The 20,802-nt window shown below is 42.4% G+C and overlaps 1 protein-coding gene across 3 annotated transcripts in view; it reads left to right on the forward strand.

The window, feature by feature from the left end:
• JADE3 (jade family PHD finger 3) overlaps nt 1–20,802 on the forward strand; it is a 67,122-nt gene that overhangs the window by 6,559 nt on the left and 39,761 nt on the right. Inside the window, exon 1 of one of the 3 annotated variants that reach the window (XM_005151541.3) lies at nt 13,046–13,091. The exons of the other annotated variants lie outside the window; for them this stretch is intronic. The gene's annotated coding sequence lies outside the window, so the exon portion shown is untranslated. Of the gene's footprint in view, nt 1–13,045; nt 13,092–20,802 lie in introns of those variants that run through there. 3 annotated transcript variants of the gene reach the window in all.

Here is a 20,802-nt window from a genome sequence, read left to right on the forward strand (position 1 = left end):
CACTTTTGATGCCCAAGAGAAAAGGTGAAAAAAACTCTTGAGATGAAATAATTCCATATTTCTGTATGAACAAAACCAATGCAGGATGGTTTTGTGTGCTCTTTGGAACTGGTATCTATCAGTTTAGGTAGCTTTGTTTTGGGTTTTGTTACGTTGGTTGTTTTTTTTTTAATTTTTCTTTTTTAAAGCTGTCATACTATAGCTTCCCAGTGAAGTTTTGTGAAAATTTTGAAGTTTTTCTTTATTCGGGTATTTTTCAGGTGTTTAAATCTGTTGAAGCTGGTAGTACACATATTTTTGATCAAAATGAATTTTTTTACAGCTTAGCATACAAAGGGTTTACTTGCCCTGACAATTGGACATTTTGCCAGTGACTAGTAGGTTACATCCATGTATGCTCCTGCAATTTTGATGAAGATCTGACTTTGTGCAATCTGATCTATGTGCCTGTACAGAGGTGATATAGCTGTGGTACAACTGTTATCAAATATAAAGTCTCTGGTCTGAGCTCAGTGAAAGAGGAGGAGGTTAAAAATGACTTAATGTGTTGGTACTTAGTGTATTCTGTCTTTCCTCTATTACTTAACACTGAATATATATGTTTCTTTGCTAGGCATGTGGTGTTTTTGTTTTTCTTCCTCTATCAATGCCATAAAACTTAAGAAGGTGGGACATAAGTTATTAGAAAGCTTGTGCTCCTGACAATCGGCTCAGTATCAGTCAGAGCCCCATGACTCCCATTACGTGGATTAACCTGGCTTAAGTGCTTTCTTAGATCATTTGTTTGGCGTCTTCTGTGTACTTGTTCTAGATTTTTGGAAGCCTCTACATGTAACAGCAAACAGGGATAGGCATTAATTTACATTGCTGAAGTCGAATAGCTTTTGCAGGTGCCATTTCATTCTCTAAGATTATTGAAAAGTTTATTAAGATTATTCTGCTTGTTCACTTGTGTATGCTTGACTCCCCCATTTCAAACAGTCCACTTCTGAGGTACTGAGTGTGTTAAGAGCTGGAAAAAACATCTAAACTAAATTAAAAAAGGGGAAGAAAAAAAAACCCCCAAGTGCACACAACAGCTTGAATGTGATTTATAGTTCCTACTTATCTCTCCCAGCCATATCTTTGATGCCTTTGTAGTCTGCGTTTGGCTGTCCCCTCTTCTTTTTTCCTTGACTTCCCAGCTTTTTCCTTGTTATTGGAGAAAACTGTTTCTAGCGAGTGGGTCTCGGTCGTCTTGGGACCAAATAAATCAGCTAGGTCAAGCTCAAATTGTCTCCTGTACCAGACTCTGGCCACTATGGACTTCCAGATTATTTGCAGTTGGCCTGAAAAAATTTTAGCAGACCTTTGGGTTTGGTTTGATTGGTTTGGGGTTTTTGTTGCTGTTTTGTTCGTTGGGTGGTTGTTTTTAAATAAGATTTGTGTAGGTTTGCTAGGCCTGATAAAGAGATACTTTTCCCTTGTCAGGGTTTTTATGTGAGGTGTTACTTTCTGTGACTGGTACATATGTGTGGGTTTACATATGTATAAAAGCATCATCCACTGAAAAATCAAGTGGGTTTTTTTGATATTTGTATAAAATAAAGTATTCATGATATAACACTTCTCAGTGAATGGTTGTATCTATGTGATGAGTATTTTGCTTATGTATTTAACAAAAACTTCTGTCTTCTTTATGCCTGTACATATATAAGTTTTGCTTGGTTAAGCAATTTGAATCAGTGTGATTTAAAGTAAACACAATTGCTGATGTGTTTTATACTGATAATAAGTATGTTTCACAAACAAGTATACTTTTAGGTATCAAGAAGGAACTGCTGGATAAACAAGACAGTGGTAAAGCATTGGTTTAGTGGGGTAACCTCCGAAACACTAAAAGTAACCTGGATGCAGGTATCAAATCCTTTCTAATAATCTCTGATAGTTTTTTTTTCTGTCAGTGTGCTTTTCTTTTTTTACTTTCCTCCTTGAAATAATTTTAGGGAGTCTATATTAAGCTCATTCTATTGGGGAAACTAGTGTTTCTAGCAACTCTAAGGTGTTGCACTAGTGTAGCTGTGTTACAATCATCAGGCTGGTCGTACATATTTAATTCTGAATAAAAGGCATTAGTTCAGCCCTTGCACAAGGCGTATAGAAACTGAGCCTGCTTCGCTCCCATAACAGACTTTGGCCATAATGAAGCATCTTTAGATTTGTGACTTTAAGAGGTTTAATGCCACATTAAGGTATGCTGTACTACCTCTGTCTGTTCGTAGCCTCTTACGGGCTCTTAGAGATAAAATCATTAAGAATTGTGGGCTTAACTGCATGATGGCAATTCCCAAAGGAGAAAATTCTCAGCTCCTATGTTTACTTTCTCTGTTGAGCTTGCCAGGTCTGACAGGATTATAGCACGTTTATAGGTTTTGTGCTCCAGGTGAGCAGAAGCAATGCAAAACTCTCGAGGAGCAAACCTGTTAAAGCAAGTTGTCTTTTCTTTCTTTTTATTCATCCTCCCTCTGGAGGATTGTAATGGGGTTTGGCAAGTTCACAGGGGGCATTTGTGTTGTTTGCATGCCTGAAGTGCAGATATACCACTGTGCTGTGAGGGGCCTCAGAACTGGTGGAAACCTGTTTATGCAACCCATCCATACCAGTGCAAGTGGCAGTCTCTCTATGTCTAGTTTAGCCCCTTGCTAAGCAGTGTCAAAAGCTTGGCTTCTGCAAACATGATAACTTTATATAGCAGAAATCTTACCTTCCTAAACTACAAGAAATCATAAAGGTCTGTGTATTTATAGACAATTTTATTAAAGGTCACATATTTATTTTTGACAGTCAACTCTTCTGGCAGTGGGTGCTTTTAAATGAGTAGTTATCTTGCATTGCAACTCCATCTTGCAAACTCCCACCCTTCCCCAACATATTTGCATCAGGAATCTTTGAGAAGAAATAAACTCAAGTTTTGTTGCTTGGAAGTTCTGCTCACAGATTTATTAGGTAAATGCTTTGCTAATTCCTGGCTTTGTTTTGGCACTGTCCTTAATTCCTGTTGATTCCACCAAGGCCAAAATTTCCTTGCTCGTTTCTCAGAGCTTATGTGTTTTGTCTGACTGAGCAGGAATGGCTTTGGGAAAGGATTAGTAGTTGATACAGGTTTCTCTTTCATGGCAGTAAAAAAACACCAATTCTTTCTGACCATTTAGGATCATCTTCAAGGAAGGAGTCTTTTTTGGTTACTGCTGTGGAATTTGCAGCCACAAAGGATGAAGTTGATGAAGTCTTGTTTACTGTGTTTTCGTGTCTGCTGCTTCATTAATTGTCATTTGATTGTGCTCCAAGTCTTGTGTTTTTGTGGTCTGAGTGCAAAACTTGGGTACTTTATTTATTTATGGAGTTTCTTTGCAGGGGGAAGTGACAATCTGAGTGCTAGTGTGCTATTACTATAATCAGCTGTCTGACTGAGAAAGAACAGGGGGCCTTTCCTTGTGAAATTTCACAAATACCAATGTACCGAGTTTGATGAAGGATGTCAAAAGTACTCTAAATGATCATGATGAGCAAGTGAAGTTAACACTTATTTTTGTCCTGCCTTTCCTTTAGTTTGTCTGGAAACTGACTATCATTCAGTTGAATACTGACTAAATGTTTTGATAGGACGTGAGCTGTTTGAGGGCGACTTTTCTGTGGCCACTGAGACTGCCTTCAAGGCCAGGAATGCACAGTGTATTCACTATTTACTCAAATTCCTAGTAGCCACAGCAGTTAGAGGAACTTGAAAATGCCTGTTCTGTAGTTTGTATGAACCCCTCTGTTGTATGTTGGTGAGCACTATAACTTAATGTAGCCAGAAGAGGAGGCACAGTCTTTTCTTGACTGCTGTCAACTAACTGTGATCTAGCTTTCCTCCTGGAATCCAGATGTAAATTATTCTGAATCTTTTCTTTAAACTCACTGATGTCAACCAGTTGTGGGTGGGTTTGATTTTGGTGGGTTTTTTTTCCCCCTTACTTACATTGACCACAATAGGAACAGAGGCTCAGCAGGCTCATTTGGGTTATAAAAGCTGGTGGTGACTTCAGGCATGAGCTCCTGACCAGCAGCTTGTGGCCATCCTGCATGTAAGTGGTCAGAGCTCAATGGCACAACATGGCACAAAAGTTCCCCAGGCTGGGCTTCCATCAGAGCAGTGGGGAATGACTGCGGATACTTGCATGCTCCATTTAGCAACAGCAGAGTCCTGCGAGGGAAAGGGGCCTGGGGTCTGGTAGCTGGGCTTGGAAGGTAGGAGGCATTGAGGCTGAATCTCAGTGGACAGAGGAGGACTGAGAAGGCAAGGTGCGGAATGTGGGATGGCCTTTGCAGATGTGGCAATCATTGAAGCCTTATGCAACCCTGAATTGGATGTCTGAAGAGTGCATGTGAGGAGAGGAAAGGTCTAAGCACTGATCTGATTCCTGAAGGTATCTGTTTACAGAGCTGCAAGTCAGCAGTTTAATCTGCAAGAGGAGAGATCTCTGGCATCATTTCCTCTTGTGTGTGAGCTGACTGTCCTGAATATGCTAGTCCCACCCTAAAGACCTTTTCATTTGCTGCATGGGGAGTTTAAACATTACGAGGTTTGTTGTTTCTTGTTGTTTCAGAGATGTAACTTGAAGGCATTGAAATGCACAGTTTGATATTACTTCAGACTGAGGTCTGAATCTGGCCCTTCATCTTTTATGTTGTCAGTGTGTGGAGGATCCAGCAAGAAACAGTGATGTTGCTTTTAACATTTGTGACTCGTGTGTGTGGTGGGGTCATGGGACTTGCTGCAGGGTGTATGAGAATGGCAAGGCTGTGCCATCAGAAACATAACATGTTACCATACTTCAGAGGTTCTCACACTTGGTGAATAGTTTTATTTTTTAAGATCTCCACTAAAGATATCCATAACTGCACAAATATAGTTGCATTAAGTTATGGAAATTATCTGTGGGAAAAGATGCTTGTAGGTCATCTAGATCATTGCTTCTGAAAACGTTCCCTTAGACCTCCCTTCAGCGCACAACATGAAGTAGCTATCACTCAGCTCTAGAAAATGCACATAAGCGCATCTGTTTAGGACAGGATGTACAAGTCGAATGAAGTGGGTTGGCAGTTAAGATCTGGCTGGCCAAAATGTTACTGTCTAACAGTGAGACGTGTTTCCTTTGGTCAAGAACTGGCTTTATTTTTGTGGTTCCAGATCCTCCTAAATAGTCTGGTTTTGCTGGTCAGTGGCTCAAAACCCTGTTCTCTAGCTTCTGATGGTAGGTAGCACCAAACTACATTTGTTACTTCTGGATTCAAGAAGCATCCTGCCAGTCCCTGATACTTACATCCCAGTTCAGGTGTTCTACTGCAGGCTTCTGCCTTATGCGTTTGTGGTCACTTTCTGCTGCAGTTCTCTGCATTGCAATGTGACTTGCCATGGGAATACCCACTCCTCAGAGAGATGCATCCTGCAGCAGGCTTAAGTAATGCATCTCACCATTTCGACCTGAAAAAGAGGAGCACACACCTGACCTAGTGTGTGGACTGCAGCATTACTCATTCTATATCAAAGTATTATAGAATGGTTTGGATTGGAAGGGTCCTTAAAGATGAACTAGTTCCAGCCTCCTGCCGCAGGCAGGTACAACTTCCACTAGACCAGGTTGCTGAAAGTCCTTTTGAACCTGTCCGTGAACACTGCCAGGGGTGGGCAGCCACAGCTTCTCTGGGCAACCTGTTCCCGTGCTTCAGCATCCTCATAGTGAAGAATTTCCTCCTTCTTAATCTAAATCTACCTTCTTTCAGTTTGAAACCATTACCCTCTATATCCCTCAGTCTCTGATGCAGGGAAGAGAGACATAAGGGTGGAACAGCTACTTGGAATTGCTTTGCTCTCACCAGTGTGCAGCGATATGCACATGTGCTGTACAGTAGCTGATGCACAGTACTTGCTGCTCCACAGTAGCACGTTTGCATGGCTAGGTGCAGTCCTGGGTGTGGAAAGGCCAAAACAAACCACTTTGTGCAGTCCTTCTCTTTATACTTGGGTCCCATTTGTTGTTGTCTTGCCCTTGGGCTGGTTTGAGAAATGCTGAGCTGGAGCATGTTGTCTTGGCAGTGTAACTACCAGGACTCTTGTCCAATCTTTGTTTAAACGTCAAAAGCTGCAGCCTCCAATCTGTCCCCTGGGGATATGGACCAGCAGTTCTGACTGTCAGCATGTTTCCTTGATGTTAAGCCTAAAGTTTTGGGTTTCAGTGTGGTGGTTTTTTGTTTTGTTGTTTTGGTTGTTTTCTCCCCCCCCCTCCCCCCCCCCCTTTCTTCTCCTTAAATTTATCCCATTACCTCTGATCTTTTACAGACCCATCCCTAGCATGTTTCACTAATGTTAATATTCTACTGGACACATGAAGACTATAAACAACTTTGTGTGCACCTTAGGTTAGGTGGTTTAAGTTAAATCCTGTGTGTATGTGGGTCTCGGTAGTTTTTCCCTATAAGGGCAGTTGTTTCAACCCCTGACTTTTTTTTTTGCACACATATGTTAATTATATTGTGTAACAAGTAATTTCAAGGGAGTAATAAGTTTTGAGTATTCTGCAGAGTGGCTGGCACTACACATGCACTGAATAACTGCTGCGTTGGGTCACCACCCGGGTGCCTAGGGGCCCAGGACTTCAGAGCATTTCATAAAACAGCTTGGTGTTACTTGTTAGTTGCCGTACGAAACCTATCCTTCTAGACATCCTGCTGCACTGTTTGTCTTAAATGGGGTAAGCTGCTGTGGGAAGTTGTTTTCCCAGCAAATTTTGACTGGTTGCTGGAATTACTAAGTCACTCGCTATTATTAAGAAGAGGCTTGTTGCTGTGTAAAGGTGTAATGAAATACTTTTGTGACAGTGGAAGGAAGTGAACGTGCTAGAGAGTTGTAGGCTTTTCTAGCTGCTTTCTGCATCTCTAACCTGCTTTAGAATGAGATGGGCTGTCTTCAGAATCTTACAATAAGTTTGTGTATTTGTACTGAATTATAAGCAAAAATCCAACCCTGTTGGCTATGAATACTTAGTAAGGATTTTAGAAGACTATTCTTAAAGCTTAGTGACTTTTGCTTTTTTACTGCCTCTAGGATAAGTATTGCCTGGAAGTCTCTTCAGTCAAATAAGATGGCTTCTGTTTTGGTATTTGTATACTTGTTCCTGTTAGGATTTTTCTAGTACTATAAGGGGAAAGAATACCATTACCTTCTTGCTTCATACTATGATTTATTTATAATCTCAAACTACTGGCCTTATCTCGCATGCTGTCTTGGTAGTATTAAAATCTTCATGTGGATTTTGTGAGAGATCTGTGTATACTGTCAGTCCATGGGGAGCTGGATACATGTGTTATATAGCTGAGACAGTCTGTAAGAAAATTAGGTGATAAATAACGATAATTTTCTAATACTTTTCTCACATAAACTGTTGTTACATCTGTGGGATTATTTATCGTGATGTAGACATGAAGCATCACAAGGCCAGCTTTCTATAATTTAGTCATGAAAGTTCATTTGTGATGTAAGAATTGCACAGGAGATGATGCAAGTTATCAGACAATGAATGTTATCAGGATTAAGCTAAGGAAAAATGGATTAGGTGAAATGCTCACAGAAATGTTTGCAGTTGCGTAGAAAATGGAAGGGAAGTTGCTAAGCCACTGTCCATCATATTTGAAAAATCATGGCAGTCAGGTGAAGTTCCCAATGACTGGAAAAAGGGTAATATAACTCCTAATTTCAAGAAGGGGAAAATGGAAAACCCAGGGAACTACAGACCAGTCAGTCTCACCTCTGCCTGGCAAAATCTGGGAGCAGATTCTCTTGGAAGGCATGCTGAGGCACACAAAAAACAGCAAGGTGCCTGGTGACAGCCAACATGGCTGCATGGAGGGGAAGTCCTGCCTGACCAATTTGGTGGCCTTCTATGATTGGGCTACGGAACTGATGGACAGGGGTAGAGCAGTCATGTACCTGGGCTTGTGCAAAGCATTTGACACTGTCCCACATGATATCCTTGTCTCTGAATTGAAGAGACATCAATTTGATGGATAGCCCACTTGGTGGATAAAGAACTGGCTGGATGGCCACATGCAAAGAGTTGTGGTCAATGCCTCAGTGTCCAGCTGGAGACCAGTAATGAGTGGTGTCCCCCAGGGATCGGTGTTGGGACCAGTCTTGTTCAACATCTTTGCTGGTGACATGGACAGTGGGATTGAGTGCGCCCTCAGCAAGTTTGCCGATGACACCAAGCTGTGTGGTTCTGTTGATACGCTGGAAGGAAGTAATGCCATCCAGAGGGACCTTGACATGCTTGAAAGGTGGGCCAGTGCCAACCTCCTGAAGTTCATCATAGCAAAGTGCAAGTTCCTATACCTGGGTCGGAACAATCCCAGGCACAACTACAGGTTGGGCAGAGAAGAGACAGAGCAGCCCTGCAGAGAAGGACTTGGGGGTGCTGGTCCATGAGAAACTTAGCATGAGCCAGCAGTATGTGCTCACATAACAAAACCAACCGTATCCTGGGCCGCATCAAAAGGAGCGTGACCAGCAGGTCGAAGGAAATGATCCTGCCCCTCTACTCTGCTCTCGTGAGACCTCACTTGGAGTATTGTGTGCAGTTCTGGTGTCCTCAACATAAAAAGACATGGAGCTGTTGGAACAAGTCCAGAGGAGGGCCACGAGGATGATCAAGGGACTGGAGCACCTCCCATATGAAGACAGGCTGAGAAAGTTGGGGCTGTTCAGCCTGGAGAAGAGAAGGCTGTGTGGAGACCTCATAGAAGCCTTCCAGTATCTGAAGGGGGCCTACAGAGATGCTGGAGAGGGACTCTTCTTTATGGACTGTAGCAACAGGACAAAGGGGAATGGGTTAGGGAAAATTCAGGTTAGATATAAGGAAGAGGTTGTTTACTGTGAGGATAGTGAGGCACTGGAACAGGTTGCCCAGGGAAGTTGTGAATGCTCCATCCCTGGCAGTGTTCAAGGCCAGGCTGGATGGAGCCTTGGGTGACATGGTTTAGTGTGAGGTGTCCCTGCCCATGGCAGGGGGGTAGAACTAGATGATCTTAAGGTCCTTTCCAACCCTACCTATTCTATGATTCTATGGTAGTTGCTAGTTAGTTTAAAACAAAACAGGCGAATGTGGTGATGTTTAAGTGGTCTTTGCTAGCTCCAGTGTTAATTAATATTTGCCATTGATGATGTAGGTAAAGGAAAGAAGACTGCTTATTAAATACCCAGATGAAACTGAGTGGAGCTGTATGTCTATTTGAGAAGATGCTTTGAATGTATGGTTGTTTGACATATGGAGAAGGAGTCGAGAAGGGGTTGAAGAGGGCTGAGCAGGGGGCTGAGGGGTAGTTCTGTGATGGGAGAGTCTGGCTCTACACTAACAGGCTGGGAGCGATGGGCCCAATAGCAGTGATTGTTTATGGCCAGGACATGAGGTAGCCATTGTGTTGCAAAAGCAGCCACACTGGAGTTTGCACATAGTATTATTATATGTGACTCACAAGACGGTAAATAATGGTTTTCTGTAATAAGGAAATAGTGTTTTACGTCTAGGGAAGGGTTTACCTGGGGGACTTCATCCAGATTTGGTCATCACAACCTTGCAGTGGTTTTGTGCACCAGCATGAGAAAGGCGGTGGAGAGCAGCAACTAGAAGAATCAGAAATATTGATAACATGGCCTATGAGCAGAGGTTGAAAAATGGAGTTTTATGTAATCTGGAGAAAAGACTAGGGCATACTAACTGTTGAGTATATTGCTCAAGTGTGAAGTTAACTGTGTAAAGAGGAAAGGGATGATCTCTTCAGGGCCCAGTGCAAAGAGAGACTTGGTAAAGGGTTTGAGCTCCGTCAGGGGAGATGTGTGCTGTAAGTGCTGGGACATGCTTTCTGGCAGCGGAAGGGGCATGCCTGGAGAGGCTGTGGAGCCTCTGCTATGTACAGTCTGAGCTCTTGGTCCCATCTTGGTGCCCTTTTCCAGCACCCAGACATCTTTTCTCCTGCACCCATTTCTTACTGAAAATGGCAGTGCAGCATGCAGGATGGTTAAGGAGAGAAGCATGAAGCGCTGCTTCAACCAGCACGGTTGTTGTTTTGGAGGCTTGGCTGTTGGCAAGTACTATGGTAAATTACAGAGGGAATGATAGTATAACAGTAGTGATAACTGCAAAAATAGATCTTTGTTCCAAATGGCTTTCTGTTGTTAAAAGTTGTATTTTAAGAAATAAATCTTCCTGATGCTTTTTTTTCCCCTGGTGATGCTTAGTTTCCAGGCAGTATTTATGAAAAGCTACTGTGCATTTCCAGGGTCTTTTTTTTTCCCTTTTTTTCTTTTTTTTCCCCTGTGTCTGCATTGTCCTTTAGTTTCCCTAAATATTTTTTCTCTTTTCTGTTTCTCTGCACCAGTTTCTAGTGCTGCCTTGATGCTTTTTCAAATGCACACCAGGAGTAGAAATTTGGGGTCTGTTGGCACAGTGCGTGCAGAGAGGAGGGCAAGTGTCTCCTGTGCATTCCTTACCCTGCTCCTGAACTTGCTCTTGATGGAGAGGTCTGGGGTGTTGGCACCCTTCTAGGCTGCAGAGCACTCTTCTGTTTGCTCTTTTCACCTGCTAGGGAAGAGTCCCCTCCTTGTTAACTTGGGGTGATTTAGTTTAGTGTTTCAGAATCAATATGTTAAGTCTGGTTTTCAAAAAAATAAAAGGAAAAAAAGGGGGAATGGTAATTTGTGATGTCAGCTTTATCTTTCATGCTATCTTGTATATTTATATATGGTTGTGAAATAAATCAAGTTGGGACTGAAGATTGTGACTGTGTAGTATAAGGGTTAGAGAAAGAAAAGATTTTTAGTTGAACCTTTTGGTATTTCAGAGTTCATCTTGGCATTTAACTGAGCAAACAAATGTGTTTTTAATGAAGAGTTCAAAAATATATTAGTTTTGTGGTTCAGCAGGGAGGCAAAAGCTGTGGTTTTGTTCACACTTAAAAGTTGTAGGCTGTGTTGCATTTTAATGATGTCATTTGGGCTGCCAGGACCAGGGCTTTGCTTGTGTTTTATGGATAACTTACATTAAAGGGCTTCAGTCGGGACTCTAAAGAATTAGCCCTTAATGAAGCATCTCATAAGCAGAATTTGTTCGAAGTCATGCTTGAAATTTTGATCCAGCCACTTACTCATACTTTACTTTGTATCTTCTGTTGCTCTCCCCCAGTGCATTTTGTGGGTGAGGTTCTCAGCATTTCTTAGCTAGAGGGTAGAAGCTGCATTAGTACCAGGGTTTTGTGGCAGAGCAGCAGTGGGCTTTTAACACAAGCCCCTCCGGTCACCACCTCTCACTGTGTTGCGTGTCAGCTCAGCAAACCATGTTTCTGCTGCACACGAGCCGAGTCCTTCTGGATAGAGACTGGAGGCTCCCATCTATGCCAAGTGCATTTTGTCTCCTGCTCACGGACCCTGTGATTGCTTCAAGCCATGTGTGTGGTGGTGGCAGCAGTGGCATGTATCTGCTTATCTCCAGTTAAAAATTCGACCCACATAGTGTGATTCATGTTTTGGCAGCCTTGGCTGTGGTACTGCTTTGATCTACAGATCTTCTAGCATTGCTCAAAATTAATTGCTTAATGTGGGGTATAGCCAGAGACTGTCAAGGAGATGGAAAGAGGAAACTGGGTTGATATATAAAAAAAATGCTCAAAGATAAAAAAGCTAAAGACAAAGAACTTTGCCAAAACCTTACAATTTTGTAAGGTCAGCATACAGGATCTATAATATATTGTGTATTTCCCTCCCCCTGCAATTGTAAGGAAATGTTTTCCTTTGATGCCACAGCCGAAGTTGAGCAACAATAGTTGTACTAAGTAATAGAATCTGTGCCACTCCTCAGTGGATGGGTGGTGGTATCCTTTTCTTGTGCTGCAGATGGGTGGAGAAGCAGAAATGTTACAGCATGGTGCTGACACTTGGGCCAGAAACTGCCTCATTTCAGTTATAAAGACATTGCCATCCCCTCCTCCCCCTTTCATTCTTCTTCTGGCAGGGTTTGCAGTTATCAGTTCCTTGGTTTTTACTTGAATTTCTGCTCTCTAATACTTTGTTCCCCAGCTCATAGCAGTCCTGTTTTTGTTAGCTTTTTACTCTAAGGCATGGGGTGGACTGCCTGCCAGGACAGACCCTGGTCTAACTGCTGACATCTCTGAGGAGTGCTGCAGCTAAGCTGTTGGGTGTAACAACTTTAATGCTTTTGCCATGTCCATTACAATAGGACACAAACCATACATGTGCATGATGCTGCAGGAGGGGAATGTGGGCAGTTGGTGGAGAGAAAAATTCCTTCTATTCCCATATTTGCTATTGCTCAAGGCTGAGAACTAGATTAAAAAGGGCAAGTAAGCAGAATCCCTGCCAGGGAAGCTGAGCTATCCAGGATTGTCAAGGAGAGGTTTGAAGGAATGTCTTGAGGAATTAAAGCAGGAGCCACAGGGAGCTCTCTCTCTATACTTATTTTTTGTGTGTCATCCCCCCCCCCCATGAATTTATAAGCATGCTCAGTTCATAGAAGGCCCTCTAGAAGGAAGAAAACATGGGTGTATTTGGAGACAGCAGCTCCTTAAGTCAGCTGAATAAGCATGCTGCAGCATCTACTTGAACTTTTTGTGTTATTCCCCAAACAGGATAGAGAAAATGCTAATTAAAGTTCTGTTTTGTTGGTAAAGTTGGTTCCCATTCATGTTAAGAGGAAGGCAAAACCGACTTTAAGATTATTGCTATGAATTTACTTGTAGTATGTGTATATATAGTTGATGTATTTCATTTTTTCACATATTAAGTGAGAATTACAGGATTTAAGGCATTAGATTACGGGTATATCATTTGCTTGAAAAAATTGCAGTAAAAATACACCCTTCACTTACTTGCCAAAAATTAAGCTGTAGCTCAAACATGAAATGCCTGATGTCACTCCTGCTACCTAAATAGCACTCCTTTCATTTTTTTAGGAGCTTGTGATGTCATCAGCTGAAGCGAAAACATCTACCTCATGACCTGGCATGTAAGTGAAGGAGGAACTGATACTTAAAAAAACCCTAAATACATGCATGTTGGTGTTTACAATGTGTAAATTGAACCTGTATACCTTCAACATTCAGATACTGCCTTTTAAATGAAAGCTTTGTGGATTTTAAAGGAGAATAAAGTCTTTTAAAGGAAAGGAAGTCATAAAAGAAGCTGTTAACAATGAGGTTCCAGCCTGCAGAGCTCCTTGTAATAATTTCAGTTAAAATCTATCTTTATGTATCCCATCATGCTTGGAAGGCTGGTAGGCATAGACAGAATAATTTTATCTTACCACAATATTTACATGTGCTGCTTCTACTCCTTTTCATTCTGTGCTGCTTTTCTGGATATAAATTTTGATAGTTGTGATGAATACATCCTGTGCATAGTGATACCCTTTCTAAAATTAAAAACCGGTTGTGCCCAAGGTTTAGATGCTTTTACGTGCTCAGATGCTTCACAGTAAACTTCTTGCAGCTTTGTGGCACTTCTATATTCTTTGTTTTTTCCCTTAAGTAAGCAAAAATATTTCAATCCTCTGCAGAGGCATTTTCAGAGACTTTTTTGTCCCACCGCTTTCTGCTTTTCTTTTCTATGGCTTAAAGGATTAAAGTGCAGTCATGGCTTTGAGGGGCTGATGTCAGCAGTGAGCCGGGTATTCCTAATTAGTGCTAACACCTGTACCTCATTATGAAGCCTCGTTCAAGCTGTCCAGTGAACCGAGGTAGCCGGTCTCTGTTGCACGTCTCTAATGTGATTATAAAGCCCTCTCCTGATGCAAGTTTTATTACTTATTCAACTTTGGGATTGATGTGGAAAGTGAAGCTAAGCTGAGCCATTTGGCTGGCTACCAAAGATCATAAGGAATGGCAAAGAGAAGAGATGCAGTCATCTCAGTTTCAAGACTTGTAGTTCAAAGCTTGCTTCTGCTTTGACTGGTTGAATTAAAAAAAAAAAAAAAAGAAAAAGGGGGGGAGGGGGAAGTGTTTTTTTCTAATTTTCAGTGTCAGATACTACTCTGAATTTAGAGACCAGATCTACAGATTCCAGCTGAGCTCTGAACATCTGAGTGCAGTTGCTATTGTGCATAACCTATTGGTTTTCTGCAAATAGAGCTTTGGCCTTGACTACTCTTGCACCATCACTTTGTCTTCGAGGGGTCAGTGTTTAGAGATCCCTTTCTACACCAAACCAGCATTGGCCTCTCCTCCCACCTAATTCAGTGCTGTTAGCAGGGCTGTAATACAATGTATTGTGCCATTGCAGTTGGAAAGTATGACCTCAGACAGATTTGACTAATAAAATTAAAGGCTCAGGTGAAACGGATCACTCTCATGTTTGGGCTTTACAGGCAAAAGTTTAAGCATGGTTACTTTTTTTAGGTAGTTTTAAGTAGATTTTTAAAAGAAAATCTCACAGAATTCAGGCACACACTAACACAGTGCTGGGTGCAGCTTTGGGGTTATTTCCCTGTGAGGGAGGAGAGAAACTTCAGATGTGTGTCTTGGAAAGGTTTTGGGTAATAAACCTGTAAGAATTCACATGAGAACGTTGTTCTAGTTATCCTGATTTGGAAAAATGGACAAAAATGGCAGTTTAGTGAAGTCTTAAACTTTAGGCATGGAAAGTCTAGTTATTAAAGGGATTGAAGCCTTGCAGAGTAGAAGAGAACCCAAAAGAAAAGCCTGAATGGGTAGTGCCCTAAGGTGCATGTAGGCTGTATTTGCACAGCATGTTTATTAATTTCTCTTTAAGAAAAGAAAAAAAGGCAGCAACTCCAACACACTGAGAGCGAGCTAATCTTATATTTAATCATTATGACCAAAATAGCTCTCTACAGTGAACAGCGATTAACAAATTCTTCAGGGCAACAGCATGTCAACTGTTGGAACCCCTGGTGGTTGTGCTCATCATAATCAGAATCTTGTCTGATAAACACACTTGTTTCAGCATTTACCATGTTCTTATGGACCATCTGTCTGACCTGTAGTCTGGAGAGGTCAGGTTGGGAACTGGTAGATTAAGAAAACAAAATCTATGCACAGAGGTGAATTGTTATGGGCAAGTCTGGTTTTGGATGAGCTCCTTTACTGAATTAGGCCAATTACTGTCTCTGATAATGGTCAATAGAGGACACCTAGGGAAAGAAAGCATTAGAAGGCTCATATAGATGCTGTTTTTTGTAAAATTTTGACTTTGGGATTTCCAGCAGATTGACATGACATACTGTGTTTAATAGCCCTTGTCCTCCATTTGCCTAATTCTCTTCAATCTGTTTACTTTTAAACCTCTGCAGCATCCCATAGCATTGAGTTTCTCCAAGTAATTTTGTACTAAATGACTTTTTTCTTTTAGCGACTCTCTTTCAAAGTTTGTTCCATAACTGTGTATCCCTTGTTTTCTGCACCATGAGCAGCAGTGAGTGTCTCCATCCTGTTTGCTGTTTCTTACCATTTAGGGCAGATCTCTCCTATTCTGCATCTTCCTTCCTCAGCTGGGAAGTCTCAGATTAATTTCTTGCCCTAAGGCTGTTGCATGCTTCTCTTGCAGCTGTAGTTGGAGGTTCATGTTCTGCAAATACTTTTTCTCCAGTGGTGCCCCTCCAGAAGGTACTTCCTTGACCTTAGCCCAAATGAGTGATCTACTTCTGTTGCTCATCCGTAAAGCTTTCTCTATGTGGCTCAGCAGCTGCAGCAAGTGAAATCAGATGGGCTTGTATCAATGCTTGTTGCTGCTGCTCTTGCACCTCTCTTGTATAGGTGCACAGCTCTCTGTGCTGTTAGTTTCTGCTACAGCTCATCTTGGAATACCCAAGGACCCAGTTTTTAAAGGCATTCTATGAATGTGTTTGTTTTCACCACCTTAAGGCCTTTCAGAAGTATCCCACAGGTACTGTGGCATGGCTGTGCGTGTGTTAACTGGGAGCCATAATTGGTGTTGGAGTAGGCAGCTCAGTGTCCCTGGCAAGGATGTCCAAAGGAGTGGGTGGACTATGCCTGGGCTGCTCCTGGGTCACAGCTTCAGTGTGAACAACTGGTCACTTTTTCTGTTGAAGAGCTGAGGTGGATGAGAAGTCTCAGGTGGCTTTATTCTGCCCAAGCACAGGTTAAGACATGCATTCTCTCAGTTACAGACCCCTGATAACAAATACAGCTCCAGCCTGCCCTGTGCCCTGCAGCTGCGCAGGGTAAGAGCCTGCAGAGAAGGAGACTTCTTTACAGGTTCATAAAACCTCACTGACCAACTGGAGTTGCGTATACAAAACATATTGACTGTGCAGGTTTTGCATTGTGTTGTGGAGTTTTAAGAATGACTCTGCTGTAAAGGTGATTTTGTTTTGTTCAATTTTATAATTGCACTTTTAATTGTAACCTCTCCCTCATTCTCAGCAGAGACTTTATTACTGCTCTTGATAGCATGTGATTCAATTGCAGCATGTTGTGGGCTCTCACCTATGAATAAAGATGTGGTAAAACACCTCCCTGCTTTCATGGTTTGTAGGCATTTCCATTCTTTCCAGTGCAGAGGTGGAGAGTGGATGAAGTGACCTGCTTTGGAGTCAGATTCATTATCTCACGCCCCTGCAGCTTTGGAAGGTCAATTGTGATAGTTCCTTATCCTCATAGGATGGAAAGTGTAGTATTTTCCTGTACTTTCTCACTCCACCTATTCAAGTACAAATACAAGCTGCAGTTTGTGATCCACCCTATGGGTTGGCACCTTTTTTCCTGTGCCAAAAAAAGCCACCTCCATCCACTTGCTTGGCTTTAGCACAGTTCAAGTAAAGACATGCTTTCCACAGGAGAAGGGTGGGGGTCTAGTCTTACTCATTTTAATCTTGTTTATTTAGTCAAGGGGGTGGGAAAGGAGGGAAGAATTTGGGGTAGTGTTAATGGTCAGTTCTGATCTGTGTGTCCCCTCATCAAAAAAACAGAAAAGTACTTCAGCTTGGCTCTTTGGTAGGAAATTGAACTTTATGTGGTCTTTAGGATGCATCATTTGACTGCTTTCTCAAACAAGATGTGGCAATTTAGAAACCTTGGGCAAATACAATCATTCTTTAGTTCCCCTTTCCAGGGCGGTGTCAACCCCAGTAAGCAAGTTTGCTGTCTATTTTGTCATTGCTGCATTTTGTGTTACGATCGGGGTGGGGGGGTGGGGTGGGGGGTGGAAGAGTAATTCTTTTTGCCTCTGTTCTGTACATAAAAATGGACAAACACTGGTTGGTCACAGTATCTTTTTCATAATGTCTTCTCCCACTTCAGTTGGGTGATTTGGAGAAACCTGGAATCTTACTTTTTTATAAATCTACTTTAAATCTGTTGGACTAAAAGAGTCCTAAACATTGTTGGTGTGTTGTAGTATTACAGATTGTAGCACATAACATGAAATTAATTGATCTTCCATTAAAATTAATTTAAATTCATTAGTTATTAAGGCAGGTTTTGTCTCTCTAGAAAGTTTTTAAAACTAAAAAGTGCTTTAACAAGTCTAGTAAATCTTTGTTCATGTTGTGATGTTTTGACAAAGATAATTAAATGCTGCAGTCTCATATGTGTCGTGTGAAATGTGGGAAAATGTAGTAGCATGTTAGTATTCAACCAATGATTTGAAATATTCCAAGTATTATTTTGAGTTCTGGCTGTGAGAGTACTTCCCCTTTAATTGTTCCTGTCCAGTGATCCCCTCGGTGCCCTTTTTCTTACTTGAGGAAAACTTCAGCATCCAGATTGTTTATTTTCAACTTGTAAATGAAAACCATTTCTTGTCTGATAAGGAAAGAAATCATCAATTTCATGTTTCCTATAGGAAAATGTTTGTGTTCTTACTTTCTGTTATCCTTTGAGTAGAATGTAAAGATGCAGCTTGCTGGTTTTTGCAATCCTTCAGGCTTTGTTAGTGATACAAAACTTTGCAGTGAAGTTGTTAGCCTCTTCAAAGAATCAAGAAAATAAATGAGTCAAAACAGGTAATGTATTTAATGCACTCTACCGTTGTTGATTCTTTTATTGTTTGAGACTTAGGAGAAAACAAAGAGAACGGTGAAAGCTACTTACTTTATTTGCAAGTACCAAAAAAAACCCGATTATTTTAAGCAAGTATCTGGTAGGAGATGAGAACTTCTGCCTATGCTATTAGTAGAAAATTTGGGGTTTGGAATCCCAGTAGTGCATCCATTTCTAGATCTTTCCTTCTCTGATAATATTTCCTGCCTGTGTTCCTAGCTGTGATTCTAGTTTCTTACCTGTGTTTTGTCATAAAAGCATGCATTAATACAGCTGGAGAGCAGAGGAACAGATACAAGTGGAACACTGCTGGCAGCATCAGGCAGATAAAGCAAAGTGACATCTTCACTTGAACTAGTGTAATACTGGTTATTGCCTAATTTTCAATTAACCAGTGACTCTTTTGTTGGTTTCTTTCATTCTCCCCTCCGGCTGTGGAGCAATTTCATCACAGTACAACAGCAGGACAATACTTGGTGACTTAGTGCATCACAGGGATTTTTATTCTGTTTGTCTCCACGTGTGCATTAGCAGGAAGGGCAGTGAGCGGTGAGGTTGTGGGATAAGCATTTGGGAGACCTGTATGCAGCTGCCTGCTTTGCCAGAGGCTCCCTGCGTGATGTATGGCTGCTCTGTGCTGCAGCTCTGAAATGTCAGAGCTTTCAGAGCTTGCTTAACATGAGCCTATCGTGAGGGTGGATATGGTAAAGACTGCAAAACACTTAGAGCCAAGGTAATGTGAATCATACCAGTTCTTAAAATAGAAAGCCCAGCTAACCGCTCTCTGAGGCTTTTCTGCTCAGTGATACTGGAGAGGCGTGTGCATGCTGCTCCTGTTTCTCGCCAGCGCTTGACGCGCCCATGACTGCAATCTCCTTGCAGATACAGTGCATGAGGCTGCCTTTGGGTGTTGAATCCCCTCAGGGAGCCCCTGGGCAGCCATCTGCTTGTTTACCTGGCTTAGCACTGGGTGCAGTAACCTGCACCAGTCAAAAACTGTCTGGTACTGGTCAGTTTTTAGTAGCAGTATGTCCACACCAGTCTTACAGGACAGACCATCTTTGCTTAGTAAGTACATATGGGCTTGTGGGGTTTTCTTTTTTCTTTTGCCCTTTTATTATTAGATGCTGCCTCAGTGTTAATGTCAGGTACGAGTTTTCTTCTGAGGGAGCCCTGTAAAACAGACAACAAACGATTAGTAACTGCATCTTCCCTGCTGAGGGCTCTTGGGAGCAGATTAAGTCCTCCACGTGTGTGTACCCGAGATCGGCACTTTTCTGCGGCATATGGTGCATGCGTGTAGTTAAAGGTCTGTATGTGAGCTAGCCCCTGCCTCCTGGGGGATTCCTTCAGGGATGAATTAGCTGCCCTGGAGTTTCCAGCAGCCTGACAGGAGGTGGTTTGTTAGTGTGAGGCTGGCCTGAGGAAGCAGGAACTGTGATGGCTTCCCTCTGGCAGCATGGCACTCCTCCCTCCCTTGTGGGCCTGCCCTGCCTGCCTGCCACCTGGGCCTCAGGCACTGACCTGCTGTGTGGCAGCTGAGATGGTGCCTGCTGGGAACTTGTTCCTTGTTTCTTTGCATTGGGAGCTTTGTCACTCCCTTGGCCATGAGGTGGGCCCAGCTGGGTCAGGCAGAAAGAAAGGACACCAGCAGGGTGTTGGTATCCTGCTGAGGACGGTGGGTCCCTTTTCCTGAGGGCTGTGCCCTCATTTTAGCTTTTTTCCGAGTGGGAGCAATGCTGGGAGGTGTTTCAGGAGCTGGGAGAGGTGGGTGAGGAGTGTTCACTGGGCTGCAGCCAGGCAGACACATCTCTGGTGCGGCGATCATAGAAATGCCAGGCAGTGCCCGACTGGTTGTGGTGTCAGGGGAGGAAGTGCCGCCTTCTGATTGTTTATTTTAGAAGCAGGCTTTCATTTAAACTCAGTGCGGTATTTTGAGGGAAATAATTTTGTGTGTGTGTCTTAATCTCTACTGCTCTTTTAGGAAAATAGTAGCTCTGTTAATAAACAGCTGGTATGAAAACAGCGTTGTGTTCAGGAGCAGAAAGTAATTATGAGGACTGAAGCAGAGAGGAGCAGAACCACATACGCATCAGTGTATTTGCTCGCATTAATGGCAGTCTGATGTTGTTTGTTTTTTTTTTAAATTGATTTTGCGCAGGTCTGTACCATCTTCAGGATGCAGTGTTTAATGGGAAGAAATACTTCCATGTCAGCCTGGCCCACCTGGCTGCTCTGTGCACAGGCCAACACATGCAGCTTGCTTCAAAGACAAAAATAAAGCTGCTCTGTCACTGCCAGGTGTCAGGGAAGCAAAGGGAGGAGAATATCATTTAATCTTTCAGGCCTCTTGGGGAGTTGCTCTCGAGGTAGTGGTGGTGCTGTGTGTGGTGCTGTGTGTGTTGCTGGTGACTTGGTCTTCTGAGAATGACTTTGATTTTTACCAGCCTTCTTGGTGTGAGGTGATTTAGCTGAAGGCCTCTGGTGGAAAACTGCCCCCACTTGCCCTCACGGTGTGTCTTCGCATGGATGTGGCACTGGGAATTAAAAGCTGCTCTTCTGTTTTCAAGGTAGGAAAGGCAGTTGTATTCTGGGTGTGCTGTATTTTATTGTATCTTCAAAGCATGTTATAAACGTGAAATAGCATCACTTACCCTCTTTTTTATACTCACAAAGCAAAATGAAGGGCATTAAGTGCTT

This window comes from Melopsittacus undulatus, chromosome 2, assembly GCF_012275295.1.
Source record: "Melopsittacus undulatus isolate bMelUnd1 chromosome 2, bMelUnd1.mat.Z, whole genome shotgun sequence".
NCBI lineage: Eukaryota > Metazoa > Chordata > Aves > Psittaciformes > Psittaculidae > Melopsittacus > Melopsittacus undulatus.